We start from the raw sequence: 16,732 nt of genomic DNA on the forward strand, positions 1-16,732 counted from the left end.
TACAAAGCCTATCACTAGACTGACTGTCCGGACTGTATGAAATCTGTGTAGCTGCAGGCGTTCGTGCACCCGGGTGATGTAGTAACTGGAATACTCTCATCAGCTGCCACCCGAGGTTAGTCCTATTTGTCCAAAGTACCCCTAAGGACTAGAACCTCCTGCCGTTCCTACACATGACCTACCCTCCTCTACGTGAGGACAAGTACTCACGGAACATCAGGATGAACCGCCAGCATTAGCATGCCCACAGTCATACTTTACCAATTCCAATATTCATCCATGAGTCATTCCTCCCTGGAACGCTCGTTCAAATCCACATCATTCTCTACCTATTTCATTCATAATCATTCTCAATTTCCTCTTTCATTATCACTTTTCTCAAATTCATCTTTCATTGCCAATAAGTTAAATTTCATCTTTGTTCAAAGATTCTTATGGATACTCGATACCAAACGTTCAATCCTTACTCAGAACGAGGACGAACACTTGGAACGAGACAGAGAAGTCTCCCGTTCCAGAATAGAATAATACAGAGGTGACCACTATTGGTTTGAGAAAGAAACCGAATATAGTCATATATAACAGAAACGACTTAGAACGATCGTTAATTACAAAGTAAGTCAATTTAGATGAACTGACCCTTGAGAGTTCTAACCGGACACAGAAAGAACTAGGCCAAATACTAAGGCTCTAGGCCGGAATCAAATGGACGTGTGCACTTCAAGACTTTCGGAGAAGAATAATTAGAAGGATTCACCTGAAGAAACCGAACGCTTATGAATATTTAGCTTATTTGAATTTACATCAAGAAATCCGAATGCCAGTCAATGACCGAGCACGGTATAGAAGAAAATTCTATTGAAGTTAGACGAACACTATTTTCCATCAAGATAGATTATACAAGAAACGAGTACAAGCGCTTGGTGTAAGACCGAGCACTAATGAACTTATAATAAAAGACTTGATAAATATAGTCAGATACTATTGAAGTAGTGTTTACGAACAACGAAAATATACCATTACATATATATATATATATATAAATTTAAGTTATCACAGGATACTCAGATACAACTGTGCTTGGCCGAACGCTCAAGCATAGTATTACCACACGAGGACGCTCGTCCTCAACTAGGATTCTCTCCAAATGAAAGAATCCCATTTCAACTATGTTTACCAGAAGAACCGAACGGTCAATGACCGTTCAGTAACGAACGTACACTTTCATATTAGAAATTTCATATTCAAAATTCATTTATATTTGTCTCATTTCTTAACATATAGTTTCATATCTTTATACATTCATATCATAATCAACTTTCATACTTTATACAATTCATATCATATAAGGTTCATATCTTTCATACATTATAACATAACTCAGCCATATTTCATTTCCACTCATTAAATAAACGAACGTTCATGCAATCCAATCATATCAATCATCATGCATCAAAGTCATTCAGTCAACTAACGAATGTTCATACAGTACAATAGCATACAAATTAAATTAAACAAGCTTCCCTTACCTCTGAGCGTGACCGAACGTTCCAGACGCAGAAATAAAATTTCACCACTACAGGTTCTTCTACCGTCAACGCTCGACAATTCCAACTACACCAAGTGACAACCAGACACTATCAGAACCACTCATTTTAAGAATGGTGATTAACACACGAACCCAGAACTGGATTTGCATGTTTAGGAAAATGAACGACAGAGCGAAGAGAAGGACTTACCAGCCCAGCTTCACAAACCGAACGGTTTATCTGGAAGCTCTTGACGCCGGAAGTGCTTCTATGGTGCCGGAATAGTGATCGGAGAAGAGAAAGTGAGTGTTTTCTCAGAGAGAAGATGAAGAGGATGTAGAGAGAAGGAGGAGAGAATGGGGTTCTTCAGAAATTTTGGAAAGAGGGTGCATGCAGAGAGTGGGGTAGATTTTTCTGAAAATCCAAGTTTTGCTTCACACTTCAAAACGGACGTCCCCTCATCTGTCGACACCTGCTTTCCACTGACTAATTTCCGGGTCTCCTTCGCTTGACACCTGACGTTCGTCATCTGAGTGTCAAGCCTCCCTCTTGACACGTGAATTCCACTAACGACACGTGCTTAGATTTTACTAGTTCTGACACCCGCAAGTTTTAAAATACCAGCGGATATTTTATAAACGGATACTCATGGAGGTAGCGGGTGGATAGAGAATCAGATTTTTTTTCGGGTCAAATTGCGAGTAGATACTATATGTGTCTAATCCAACTTGTCATCCCTAGTATGATACTCTGTCATTAAATTATTACAAAATATTAGGGTTTCCAAAAGATAATTAAGAAGAAGTAATTATGAGAGAAGAAAAATCATGTTTAAAATAAATTAATTTTAAAATATCAATTTATAACATACACAATATTTCTATTTAAAAGTAACCTTATTGTTTGGAGAAAAAACTAAATTCGATTCAAATTATTTTAAAAATATATAATTTTAAATTTTAAATTTAAGGGGGTAATTTATAAAATGTATAAAAACTTGAAGATTTTTTTAAAATAATTATTTATTGATTTTTTTTCTATTTTTTTCATTTATTTCTTATTTAATCACGTGACCAAATTTTCTTTAAAAGAATTTTTTTCTATTTCTTATAAAGTTGACTTTTGTGGCACTAGAATGGTAACCTACTTTGAATAGGAAGGAAGTTGTTGGTAAATTTGTTGTACGATAGTGGAAAATCTTAATAAATCAATTTATAAAATATAAATAAAAAGAAGCAATAAAACCCAATACAGTCAACTTTATGAGAGATTTGAATAATTTAAACGAGATTCTAAACTTAAACATGGTTATTCACCATTTATGGAGGAAACTGATGAATGTGGGTTTGAGTATAATACTTTTATTTTACCTTTATATTTAATATTTTCGAAATTTTTATTTTATGTTTAAATTTTTATTGAGAAATGAATATATATGCATTCATGTCCTTTTTTATCATATTAAATATTAATTAAATAATTTTTATAAAAAAAATAAGAGTGAAGAAAATTTAGTATTATAAAATATTTAATATAATCAAATATAAAAAAGTTATAATTTTATAAATATTATTGAATAACAATTGATTAAATGTCAGAGTAAAAACAATTAAATATGTAATTTAAAAACAAGTTACATGAAATTAAAAAAATATGTAAATTTGTTAGATTATAAACTAGAAGTGTTTTAATAATTTAAAATAAAGATGAATATTGAAAGAGAAAGAAAGAAATATGTATATTTTATTTTTATTTTTATATCTAATTTAAAAAATAGTGTTTCTTCCTTCAACTCTCGAAGTTCTTCCTACACTTCCAAAATTACTAATTTGATATTTTAATTAGAAAAAAGTAAAAATATTATCATAATCTCGAAAGTCTGTTAAAGAAAAAACCTATTTCGAACCGCAAACAGCGGAACACTACGAAGAAGCATGGAGAAGGAAAGTGAATGAAAGTGAAACAAAATTATGTGCAGTAATGTAGAATAAATGTTGGTGCACATTATGAAATCCAGTTAATATTCAATGATAGCCACCAGTGCAATATATGTTTTTTAATTAAAAGACCAAATAGTAATTTGGAGGTTTAGGAAGAATTTCAAAAATTGCAGGAGAATCACTCTTTAAAAAATTGGATCATATTCGTATTTAATTAATACAAATATCAGCTCCACATATATATTTATTTTTCCATAAATATTTCTACCATTATTTTATTAAGGAAGTTTTAAACTATTTTAGGTAGGTAACAGTTTTTGTTTTTTTCTAGTTCTTTAACAAAATATTGTTAGATTCTTATATCTTCGTAGTTTTTTAATCTTGTTATTTTTAGTGCAAACATAACTAATAGAATAAAACTATTAGTTAAAATAATTAATGTAATAAACATATTTAAACAAAATACAAAATCTTGTTTTTATACACCTTCATCTATTAGTTTTGTCCTCTCTCATTTATTGTAACTACATAAATTTAGTGACTCTCTGTCTTAACTCATCCATGCTTGTAGATGGTTTGTAGGTTGTCTAGAAAATGTCTCAACCTTAGCGTCATGATCATGTAGTGCAAAACTATCTCAAAATCAGATTTCTGATCTTCAAAGAAACCTCCCAAACCCCATCAATAAAGGTTTCTAAAGACTCTCCCTTCTTTGTTAAAATTGTGACAACAATATATCTCAACCAAGACAGAGTGAATTAGTTTAAAATTATCTTTACTCTTCTTGAAAATTTTCTGGTGTATTAAACTATTTTCAATGAACTTTTCAACCTTTTAAATGATTAAAAAATTATGAACCAATGATAATGAAAGAAATCACACAAAAATTTATAAGGGTTCAACTTTTCAAGAGTTTACATCTAATCTTATTCCAACCACCTAGTTGGAAGGAAATCCATTGTGAAAAAGTGTTAAAATTATAAAGATATAAGATTTTCCCAAGTACTCTATATCTCTAACCATAATAAAAATAAACTTATAAATGAGAGACTGCACACTAGGCTACACACTCATACTAGAAACCTTACGTGAGCAAAGGTAATTCACATCCATTATAGAAAAATAAAACTTGATACACCTCTAGTGCAGATGTTACAAAGAACACAAAATTCAAACCCCTCTTAAAAGCTTGCAACTTTGAATTTCTAATTTATATTTTGCTTCTCTAATACCTTTTAAAGAATGTTCTTGTTTCACAATTGAATGCTCTTAGATTTCTTTTAATCGATTAGATTATTTCTTTAATCGACTAAAATTTACACAGTTTTAATCGATTAAATAATTTTCTTAATCAATTAAAACATAAAGCAAAGTACTAACTCTTAACAGTTTTAATACTCAACTTATATCATCATTGATTCAACATAAATTTTTATAACACACATTTTAACATATTTTTACAAGTTATTAATCAAACCAGGAATATTATTCAATATCATAAAAAACAATTATTCAATTATCATTAAAACAAGTTGGAAAGAAGTTAATCGTTTTAACAATTTGGGTTACTTGGATCGGAGGGTTCCCTGTCAACATTCTCCTGTCTAACATTGAGAATTTATAGGGAGATGAGATGGTGGTACCGATTGATGGCAAACTGCATCATGAAAGATGATGTCAGATTATCAAAACAGTTGTTTTGTTTAGCTGGTATGTAATATACTTGGATTCATAATTTATAGAAATGGTTATTACTTTTGTTTAATATTGGTTGTGATTGAGACTTTAATAATTCTTTGTAATTGAGGAATAAATAAAGGATATATATATATATATATATATATATATATATATATATATATATATATATATATATATTAGATTGTATAAATTGATTTATGGTAATATATTTTAAAATGAATTATACCTGTTTTAACTTGTACAATAAATAAAAAACATTAATTAAATCAATTGAAGAAACTGATATATTATTAGGTTTACTTAAACATGAATTTTTCAATCTAGAATATTTTCCTTAAAAGAAAATGCTGTAATTTATTATAAAATTTATAACTTGAAAACATAAATAAAAATATTTAAAAATTCTCAGTTTTGGCATCAGCCACGACATGTTTCTATGATTTCTTCCTTTGAGAAAAAAGAAAGTAAAAAGACATAACTTTAATGATGTTGATTAAGCCTAGGTTAAAGAAAAAAGTAATGATAATGATGATGTAAACACACAAAAAGTGTTAACAAAAAAGGTGAAGAGAGAAAGTAAATGTTTTCACTTTTCCTTGTCCCCGTGTGCTTTCTGACTAGTCTCCCTTTTACCTTTCCAACTCGCAACTTCAATAATTTTTGTACAATCTTATTTTAGGAAAACAACTTTTCAAAATCATTGTACTATTTCATTTTAGGTTTCACAAATTTTACTTTTTCTTTTTTATTATTGATGAATGACACTAGTGACTAAAGAAAAAGGGAAAACGTATATATATGTTAGAGTAACGTTATGCTTTGGTTATATATATTACTTAGGGTGTGTTCATTTGTGTTAATTTTTTGTCTGAAGTGATTAAAAATCGATGGATTTGTTTGAATAAATTTGTGAGGAGAAACAAAGCTGATTTGTAAAATATGTTATTTTTCTCATCTCATCACTTTAGAGGAGATTTGTAAGAATAAATTACTGATTTATCATTATCTCTCGTGCAACCTGTTTTTTTACTAGACTCATTTTTTTTTTCTTTTTGTGTGTGTTGTGTGAGTGAGACCCATGACTATCTAAGTTTGCATTTGCATGGTGGGTGGTGTTATGCATTGAGTTTATAATAATAATAATATATTATATATAATAATTACAATAATATATATTAAAATAATAATAATATATATTACATATATATTAATTATAATAATAAAAATTAAATATGTTTTTAGTCAAATTATAATTAGTCATTTTTCAAAACTTTGGAATTGTGTGGATTTAGTCCTTCATCTTTAGAATTGCGTGGATTCAGTCATTTTAACCAAATTTTGTTAAGTTTACTTGATGTTTCAAACGCATTTCTCAGTTAACATTGAAACGAAAATATGTCAAATTATATAAACAATTCAAATATTTTCATGAAACACATTTGACACGCCAAATAAACCTACTAAAATTTAGTTAAAATGACTAAATTCATGCATTTCTAAAGTTGGGAGACTAAATTAGATCAAAGTTTTGAAGATGGACTACTTTTATTGAAAGTTAAGAGACCAAAAACATATTTAACCATAATAATAATAAATAATAATATTATTAATAAAATATTAATTTTTACCTTAAGGACAAAATGGTAATCTTATATTTTAATCTATTAAATTATTTATTTATTTATCATATCAATCAAATCACTCATAAACTTTCAAAAACTTCACGCTTAAATTCACTCAGTTTCACCTCCAAATATTTAAAAGAAACAATACAAACTTTACTTCTAAATCATTCGTGTCACTCTCCCTCAAATTCACCTTCAAAAGTGAACAAACTCTTAGGGTGTGTTTGGACTTGGAAGAGGATTTAAGGAAGAGTGGATGGATAGATTTGAGGCTATGGAGAGGGAATTGTTGTGTTATTTGGATTAAGGGAAAAATGGTGTGATTTGAGTGAATTTGATATAAAAATTTGTGGAAGTTTGTATATAATGTGATGGATATGATAAATTAAAAAATATATTTTAATGAATAACATTATATAATTATCACTTTACCCTTGTGAATAAATGTGATATAAATTTAAATTTAAAAAGTGAACATTATATTAACATGAAATTGAAGTTATTGTTTAAAATTAAAAATATATAATGTATTATTATAATTATTTATTATTATTGTTATTATTATTATTATAATTATTATTATTATAACTATTATTATATATTATTATTACTACATATTATATTATTATTATTATACATTATGTATTATATTAAACAGCTTGTTGTTACACCCCAATTTCAGGGTGTCACATATTAGTGCAAAATCTTATAATTTTAAACTTTCTTATAGCATGAAAAAATATTTTTTTAAAAACCTTAATATTTAAACTTGCGAAAATAAATCAAATTGCATAATTCCAAAAGCTTTGTTGAGTTACATAATTCAAAAATAATGAAAATAATGAAGAAATAGAGATAACTTCAAATTACATTGTCTCAAAAGTTTATACCAAAAGAACTTTTAAAGAAACTCAAATTTTTCTCTCGTCATCTATCATGCTTCTGGAACATTTGCAATATCATGTGCTCACGTATAACACATTATATGATCATCGTCGATAATTTCATTTCCACAAACACACACGTATGGTGTAAGCTACTAATAAAACAATCATAACAACAAGATACATGTATATTGATTATATAAACAATAATCAAACATCTTATACATAGAAGTAATAACAATAAGATTCTCAATCCTATAAACATAACAAATCAATCATATCTGATTACTCTCTCCCCGATCCTTAATCATCCACCATCGATCCTTGATGTCATCTCGAACATCACACACCTAGACCACTAATATATCCATTCATCAGCACCTATGCTAACTATACCACATGATACCATCACTATCAACATAACATTCTCTAGAGATTCATCATCACTACGATCATCAACACATGTACCTCTATCTTGACTAACACCATCATGAACCCCACCATGAGTACCACAATACCATAAACACCATAGTGGAAAGAATCAGTTTCACTCCTATACCCTACTTCATCCGCTTGTAGCCGCTCCTACAGACCATTTGTAGCCTCCCCTACAGATATGCTCGAGTAGTCCCACAATCCAACTAAGGAACATGCCTTCTTGTCGCACAAGGACAAGGAAAACACCATCACCCTAACACAAGGAATGTTCAATAATCGAACACCATTCTCTTTTCCACAACTATTTATCAAAGAGAATATTCTTCTCTTTTCAACAACCAATGTCAAAGGGAGCACATATCCGTAGATAATCTCATAATTTACTAAGCACAACAAGTAGACCTATTCCCTACTCTTATGCTCATCAACCACACACTCAGGTACATCCCAACACTCAATCATGCTTCAATCTCTAACACAAGTCGAAATTGACTATAAACATAACCACTAATCTTATTCTCTGATTATCACCAGATTCTACAACTCCTCAAGCTTGGTACACGTCCATTTTTCATTAAATTTGTCATTTTTAACAAAAATGCACTAAAATAATTGATTATCATAGATAAGTTCACAATTTCACAAAAACATATTGTGATAATCGATTATCACTTATGATAATCGATTATTTCAGTGTCTTTAACACACCAAAATTTTCCAGATTCATCACACATGAAAGGATAATCGATTATGATCCTTGATAATCGATTATTCTCGAACACAATTACTAATTAATAACTTTTATTATTTTCATTAATTACCCATTATTGACTTTTATTACTCTGGTACCCATTAATGACTTTTATTGTTTTGATTAATCATCGTCGTTGACCGGTCAGTCATGTTGTTGTTGGATGATCGATCGTCCAATTTATTGCTGTCCGGGCGATCATACAGTACACAAGCCCCCCAAGCCTAAGCAAATCTTCCATTTAAAGAGGTGTGCAGGGTTTTATATGAATATGGAAGAGGTTGTTCATGTTGTAGCGGGATATTTGTCTTTGTGTCGTTCGTTCAAGGGATCTGCCAAAGGTGGCAACCTTCATAGCGGTTACAAGGAATTATAACCAGTGAGGAGATGCCACGTGGATCTTAGAGATTTGGGCACATGCGTGAAATGAAAGGTCTAATGTTGTAGACCGTCAGATCAGGCTGATTTTAACGTGGGATCGCAATAATTTTCACACTTTCATTTCTTCTTTCCTTTGCTATCGAGCATTCAATCTCTCTTTTCATTCTAAGGTAATAATGTGGACCAGAGAGCTTTCTTTGTTCGAGGATTCCGTCGGGAGGGAAGGCCAAGGATACGCGGATGGCATGTCAAGATCATCGTTATTTATCGGATCTTTTATTATAGGATCAGTCGAGCGGGGAGAGCCCTCGGTTGACGGGGGAGTGGCCATACACATAAATAATGAAGTAGCTCCGATATATGAGGTCATAGTGGTTGTTATAAAAATAGATTCAGAAGTTGAATGAGACGGGTCGGTTGATTCTTTGCCACCCGTTCTGGGGTATGGTTGGGCTTCTCATGAAGTTGGGCTTTATCTATCCAACTTTAATACCAGCGGGGAGTTGGAAGAGTTCCTGGAATGGGTGGATCTAGTGGCATAGGACGCAGACGCGAGATATTTTAAACTTGTTGTTTGCAAGAGGACTGAGCGTGTGTGCCACATGAAGGAGAATTATCCGTCCGATTTTCGACTATTTTTTGCGAGATGTACATTCAACTTCCACTTTCCGATTTCCACATGGGTGTTTTGCAGGAGCTGAATGTGACTCCAACTCAACTTCACTCGAACATATGGCGTTTATGCAGACATTTGTTGTCGTATGTAAGGCCATCGACCTAACACCGACACCTACCTCCTTTCTATATTTCTTTCGCACCCAGGTGCACCCGTGCCAATCTTGGGTATCTCTCATATCAGAGAAGGATCGTGCGTTGTTCACCCTCTATAATAACTCATACAAAAATTTCAAAAAGAATTTGGAAAAAATTGTAATAATAGAGGTCAGTCGTCCAAAGTTCTTTACCAATAACAGTATACCCATGTTCCCTTATACTGGACCAAGCATCCTAAGAGAAGAACTACTTGGGCGAAATCTGCTATGACACCAATAGAATTGGAGACGATCAGCATGATCAACTAACTATCCGGAAAGGCTTCCTCCTGCACACTCATTGGTTTCCTTCGCTTATACATTCCTAGAGTGTTGGGTAAGCCTTTTGTTATGTAGCATATTAGAACTATCATTTTTATCTTTTCTAAGTTTCGTTTTGGTTTTTAGACATCTTTGCTGACATGGAAGTGGGGAAAGCTAGTGCCTTTTCGATGATGACTGCTAGGCGGAAGGGAGAATTGAAAACATCTGGGGAAGGTACATCCATTCGTCCCCTTCTCCCAAAAGGTTGCTGCTTAGGTTCCCTCTGGTACAATCCAATTAAACATTTGCATGGCCTACATCGTTGGACTACCAAGGGCATTGCCTCTGGAGAGGAACTTCATCGCCTTTTCTTCTTTCCACCAACCTATGTGTTATGGGAACACTCTCTCAACTGTATGACTATCGAAGCGATGAAAGTTCACTTTGGAACGTTCCTCACCGATCGGTGAGCTTTAGGAGTTCACTAGGAACGTTCCGTAAGCTATATATGTCCTTATATTCAAAATAAATTGCAAGGATCTTTGGTTTTGAATCAGCCTAGTTTTATTAATCATCATAAATCATTACAGAGGTTTTAACTGAAATAAAACTTAAGGCGTTATGCATTCCATGTGTTGGGTATTGCTTTCTTGTTCAGTTGTTCAAGTTGATACGCGTCATTCCTTAGATCTTCAACAACTTTGAATGGTCCTTCCCAATTTGCTTACAGCATACCATGGGCCCAGTTCCTTCACGCTTCGCAGGTCTTTCGCCACATTAAATACCCCTCGAGGAAGCTCATTGACTTTACTTTGGTATTGCACCTTCGTGCTACCATTCTTTTCTGGGCTTCAACCCAAACGACCACTGCCTTCAGTCTTTCTGGCAAGGTATCTAATTTTGCACAAAGTTGTATTCATTGAGGTTCATACCATTGAGCTCTTTCCGGATGAAGGGTTTTCCCACCTCGACTAGTTGCATGACGTGTATTCCATAAGTCAAGTTAAATTGGGTTTCCCAAGTGGTATCGTGTGGTGAACATCTAAATCTCCAAAGAACCTTCAGAAGCTCATCCACCTATTGACCCTTGGCATTTACCAATTGCTGCTTTAGTTCAATCACAATTGTTTTATTCACGGCCTCCGCTTGACTGCTCGTCTGAGGATGCTCAACGGAGCTGGTGATGTGTTTGATGCCCAAATTCATGTAAAACTCGATCACTCTTTTATCGATAAATTGTCGACCGTTATAAGTTATGACCATGCGTAGTAGGACAAATTGATAAACAATCTTCCAAACGAATTTTTGAACTTGTTGTACAATGACGACGACTAGGGGCTCAGCTTCTTCGCACTTAGTAAAATAATTTATGACCACAAGTGGAAATTTCTTCTGCGTACATCCGATTGGGAAGGGACCGACAATATCTATTCTCTGCTAGGCGAATGGCCAAGGAGAGATAATGTTATGCAACTCGGCGAAAGGCATATTGATATAGTTATCATGTTCTTGGAAGCCTTTGCGTTTTTGAACAAACGTTTGATAATCACGTTCCACTATAGGCCAACAATAATCTATCCGTAGGGTTCGAGCTTTAAAGCTTCGTCGCCCGATATACATGTCACACACTTCGTCGTGCAACTCTCTCAACACATACACAACTTATTTGTGAGAAATACATTTTATCAAAGGAGTAGAGAAACCTCCTCAGTAAAGCTCATCTCCTATAAAAACATGCCCGGCGATTTTCTTGGCATCCACATGATTGAGCCATGACGAGCAGCCTTGCCAAGATGCCTTTAACCTTTGTGAAGTCCACTTCATAGTGTTCATCCACTTATTTAAGGTATTTTTCTTCATGACCTTTAAGACTGGTCTGATACGTTTGACCAGTCGCGGGACGAGACAGTGAAGTCAAACGTCCAAGCAATCGTTGTACTTCCTTCAGATTTTTGGGGCTCCACATCTCCAACACTACCAAACACTTGTCTGAGTTCGCCTCAATTCCCCGTAATATCAGCATGAAGCTTAAGAATTTTTTTGCAGGGACTCCGAAGGTACACTTGGTCAAGTTCAAATTTATCCTAAACCTACGGATTTGCCCGAATACTTCTAGTAGGTCCTTCACATGGTCTTCCACCGAACGACTTTGGACGACCATGTCATCGACATAGACATCCATGCATTTTCCTATTTACTGACAAAAACTCTCTATCCATAAAATGATGATATGTGGCTTTTGCGTTCTTAAGTCCAAAAGGCATAACATCATAGCAAATAATTAGCTCGTTCGGTGATGAAAGTCGTTTTCTCACTATCAGGTGGAAACATTAGAATTTGGTTGTATTCGGAATAAACATCCAGGAAGCTAAATACCTGGTAACCAGAGGCCCCATTTATAAGACTATCAATACTTGGGAAGGGTAGGTATCCTTAGAGCATGTCTTGTTTAGGTCGGTGAAGTTCGTACACATCCTTCACTGGTTGTTCACCTTCTTAATCATTACTACATTCGCCAATCAAGTAGTAGACATGACTTCATGAATGAAACTCGCTTCTATGAGCTTTTTAACCTCTGCATCTACCGCATGTACCTTTTCTTCGTCCAACCTCCTCGTCTTTTGTGCCATCGGACGTATTTCTCTAGACAGAGTCAGCTTATGAGACATTATGCTCAGGTGTATGTCGGGCATGTCTGTAGTAGTCTAAACGAATAGGTTAACGTTGGATATCAACACTTTGCCTATAACGCTTTCCTGGGTCTTCGTGAGGTCGCTTCCGATAGACGACACCTATTCCTCCATCCCTCCCAAGCTAAATGGTTTCACCTCACTCAAGGATTCCATTCGATTGTCGGTATTGGCATGTAGGTCTAGGTTTGTCATGGCGACCCCGAACGTTTGATTCTTTGGTAGGGGATGAAGGGTTCAACTTTCAATCCCACTACATAACACTCTCGAGTTGTCTTCTGATTAGCCCGAACGGTACAAATTGTCGCCTTGTCTGAGGGGAAATTGATAGTTAAATGAGGTGTTGAAACGATCGCCCCAAAGATGTTCAAAAACGGCCTGCCCGTCAACATATTGTAAGAAGTGTTAGCTTCTACTAAGAGGTATCTCACTCTCAGCTCCTTCACGTCCCGACCGGTTCCCATACACAACCTTAAATCTACATATGCCCTCGTATCCACTTGCTCTCCTGCAAACCCAACAATCTGTTCATTGTAAGGAATGATCAGGTCTTTCAACAAGTCCATCTTCTGGAAGGTTTTCCAATTGAGGATATTAACTAAGCTTTCTTGATCAATCAACACCTTACTTATGGTGTAACGAGCTATCTTCACTGTTGTGACCATCAGATCGTCCTGATCAGAATTCGGGGCGTGCATATCTTTGTCCAAAAAAGTGATGGCAGACATCGTTCTCTGTTTTTGGTCAGCGTGATGAACGGTTTTTAAGCCCCTGAGGTACCTTTTACATGCATATGTAGATGATCCTCCACCCATAAATCGTCCAGAAATCGTGTTTATGTGGATGCGGAACTGGCGGTCTTAGCTTCGACTTCGATTACGACTTCAGTGTCTATTGTCGTACCGACGTCTGTTTCGTCTAGGGATATAATCAGGGCTTCTTTTACAAGGGGGGGCTTCTCTCCACCCGCTTGCTTTTCACATAACACCGAAGGTGACCCGCTCTGATCAACTTTTCTATCTTGTCCCAAAGTGTAGCACATTCCTCGGTTATGAGCCCAAGATTTTGATGGTATTGGCAATGTTTATTACCGTCGACATTTCTTGGTGTTGGCTTTTTCTTTAGAGGGGGGAGGAAGTCAACACTTAACGCCTCCTCTAGGATTCTCGCCCTAAGAGAGTTTAAAGGCGTGTATTGGTTGAACATGAGTGACCTGGGAAGGTCCTTTGGTTTCAACCTACCCCTTTGTCCCTTCCGTTGAGCGGTTTCTTGCTATGATTTCGCTCCCCTCCAGCCGATGAAGCTGAGATCGCTTCCTACTGTCTCCTTCGAAAGGCGTGCATCTCCTCTATGCGCATAAACTCAGCTTCCTTTTCTTGTAACTCACCCATGGTTTTTGGCGGTCTACCACACATGTTATCCACAAATGGGCTTACCTTCAATGTCATCGACAGGTTGTTGAGTATGAACTCCTGGATCACATCTTTCACTTGTCGAGCGGTCTTTTTATAACGATCCATAAAATCTTTTAATAACTCATTCTTCTCTTGCTTAGTGTTGATCAACCACAAGTAAGAAAGACTTTGAGCTCTATTGGAGGCATGCTGCCTACCGAACAATGTACGGATGGTGGCGAAGCAATCCACCGTGTTCGGGGGTAAAGTATTGAATCATGCTAATGCTTCTCCCTTCAATGATAAAGAAAACTCTCGACACCACACCGAGTCACTTGTTGAGTAAAACACCATGGGGTTTAAAAAGAAGCGTAGGTGATCGTCTAAGTCATTCGATCTGTCATATTTGTCAAAAGCAGGGGCATTTTCTTCTCTGGCATTGGTACCTCCATCACCGCAGTAGTAAACGACAACAATCCCTCTACTTGAACGGTTTGTACATAATGAGTTGTCCCCGCTGCTGCGTTGTTTGCTTCCTACCCATTTGGTTACTTAGTCTGGCTGTTCTCCCTCAAAGGGGCGGGAGCAAGCGAAACTGATTGATGGGCGGACTACTCCCTTCGTTTGATGGAACGCTCGACCCTTAAACTCATTATCTCATCATCATGTCTTCTCTGCATTTGTCTCTGCATTTTCTTAATTAACTTCATCGGATCTTGTTGTTCTCCCATGTTCCTTATGGTCATCATTGGATTTCTTCTATCGTCCTCAGTCCCACAGTGGCACCAAAATGTTTCGATTTATGGGATTGAGAAACTATTTTCTTGTCCAAATAATCTTATGCTTCCAAATTCTGGTTGTCAAATAGTCTTTGAATCCTCTTAAGTCATTTAGTTTATCAAAAATGAATTATTAAAAAATGTATTTTCTACCTCAAAGTTAAACCTATATTTATAGATCTTGTAACGAGTTTCTAATTAAGTTTGACACATTAATTATTAATTAATAATTTTTATTATTTTCATTAATTATTTATTATGTGATTAATATCGATAATATATATATATATATATATATATATATATATATATATATATATATATATATATATATATATATATATAGACACTATCTAAGTATATACTATCTTAGATTTATCCGTTCGATTCTTCCAATGCACTCTGTTGAAAGCGGTAGCGCTCGGTAGTGGTAGGTATTTCTACCACGTTATGGCTTATCACAGTTCACAAACTTGAAGCTGAGAATTCGTCCACGTTTTGTTGAATGGCCCACATTGTTTATTATTCCCATAAGTACTTGGCACAAGCCAAGAAAATTAATCAAAAAATTAATTATTCTTTTAATAAGGTCCAAGTATTAATGAAGAAATGGTAAAATTGTTCGTGCGAATGAGGGATTCCCTATGAAATTAAAAAATACAATAAATAAATAGAATAAAGTTAAGTGACGTGTTTCAATTTCAATTGGAACACAAACAAATTTTTAGTTAAATTGAATATTGAATCAACATGTTTAATATTTTACTCATATTTAATTACAAGCAAAATTCATTTCATATTTCATGTACTTACAGATTATCGATTGAAACTGTTAACTCTAAGAATTTTTTAAAAAAAAAGTTAAAATATTGACATAATACAATTTTATTTGAATTTTTCCTGCGAGACATAATCTCATTTATTTGAATTTTTCCTGCGAGAGTAAATATATCTTTGTGAAAGATGGAAATGGTAGTCGGTTGACCCTTGACTAAAATATTCATGGAAATGGATCCTTAATTTGGTAGTGAAACTCTTAATAGAACTCTACATCAGCAGCTAAGTGTCACGCAAACACATTTATTACTTAGGTGTCACTTTTTTCTCTTCGTCTCTTCTTCTCACATTACTTCTCCACGTACAACTTACATTGGAAATATTCAAAGCTTTAAAAGAAGGTCATAATAACGATGGTGAAAGCTTCAAGGAAAATTAAGAGGAATTAGTGAAAAGGTTAAGAAATGTTAAATAAGATATTAGAAATTAAGGAGAAGAAACCTTGAAACTAATTGAGATTTTTAAGTTTTTAGTACATACACATTATGATCGATTCAAGAATGACTCGGCTCATCATAACTTGATTAAGTTTTGTTGATCTTTGGTGGAAAAACTCAATTTTTTGTGTTGGATTGATTCAATTGATATTCAGTTTGATTGATTGGATGAATTTTTATTTAGACTAACTTGATTGATATTTGATTAGATCAATTAGGTTGATTTTTGTTGATTAACTTAATTGATTTTCGGTTGAGTTGCATTTAATT

This window comes from Vigna umbellata, chromosome 2 (genome assembly GCF_029865625.1).
Source record: "Vigna umbellata cultivar VRB3 chromosome 2, Vumbellata_1.0, whole genome shotgun sequence".
Classification (NCBI taxonomy): domain Eukaryota; kingdom Viridiplantae; phylum Streptophyta; class Magnoliopsida; order Fabales; family Fabaceae; genus Vigna; species Vigna umbellata.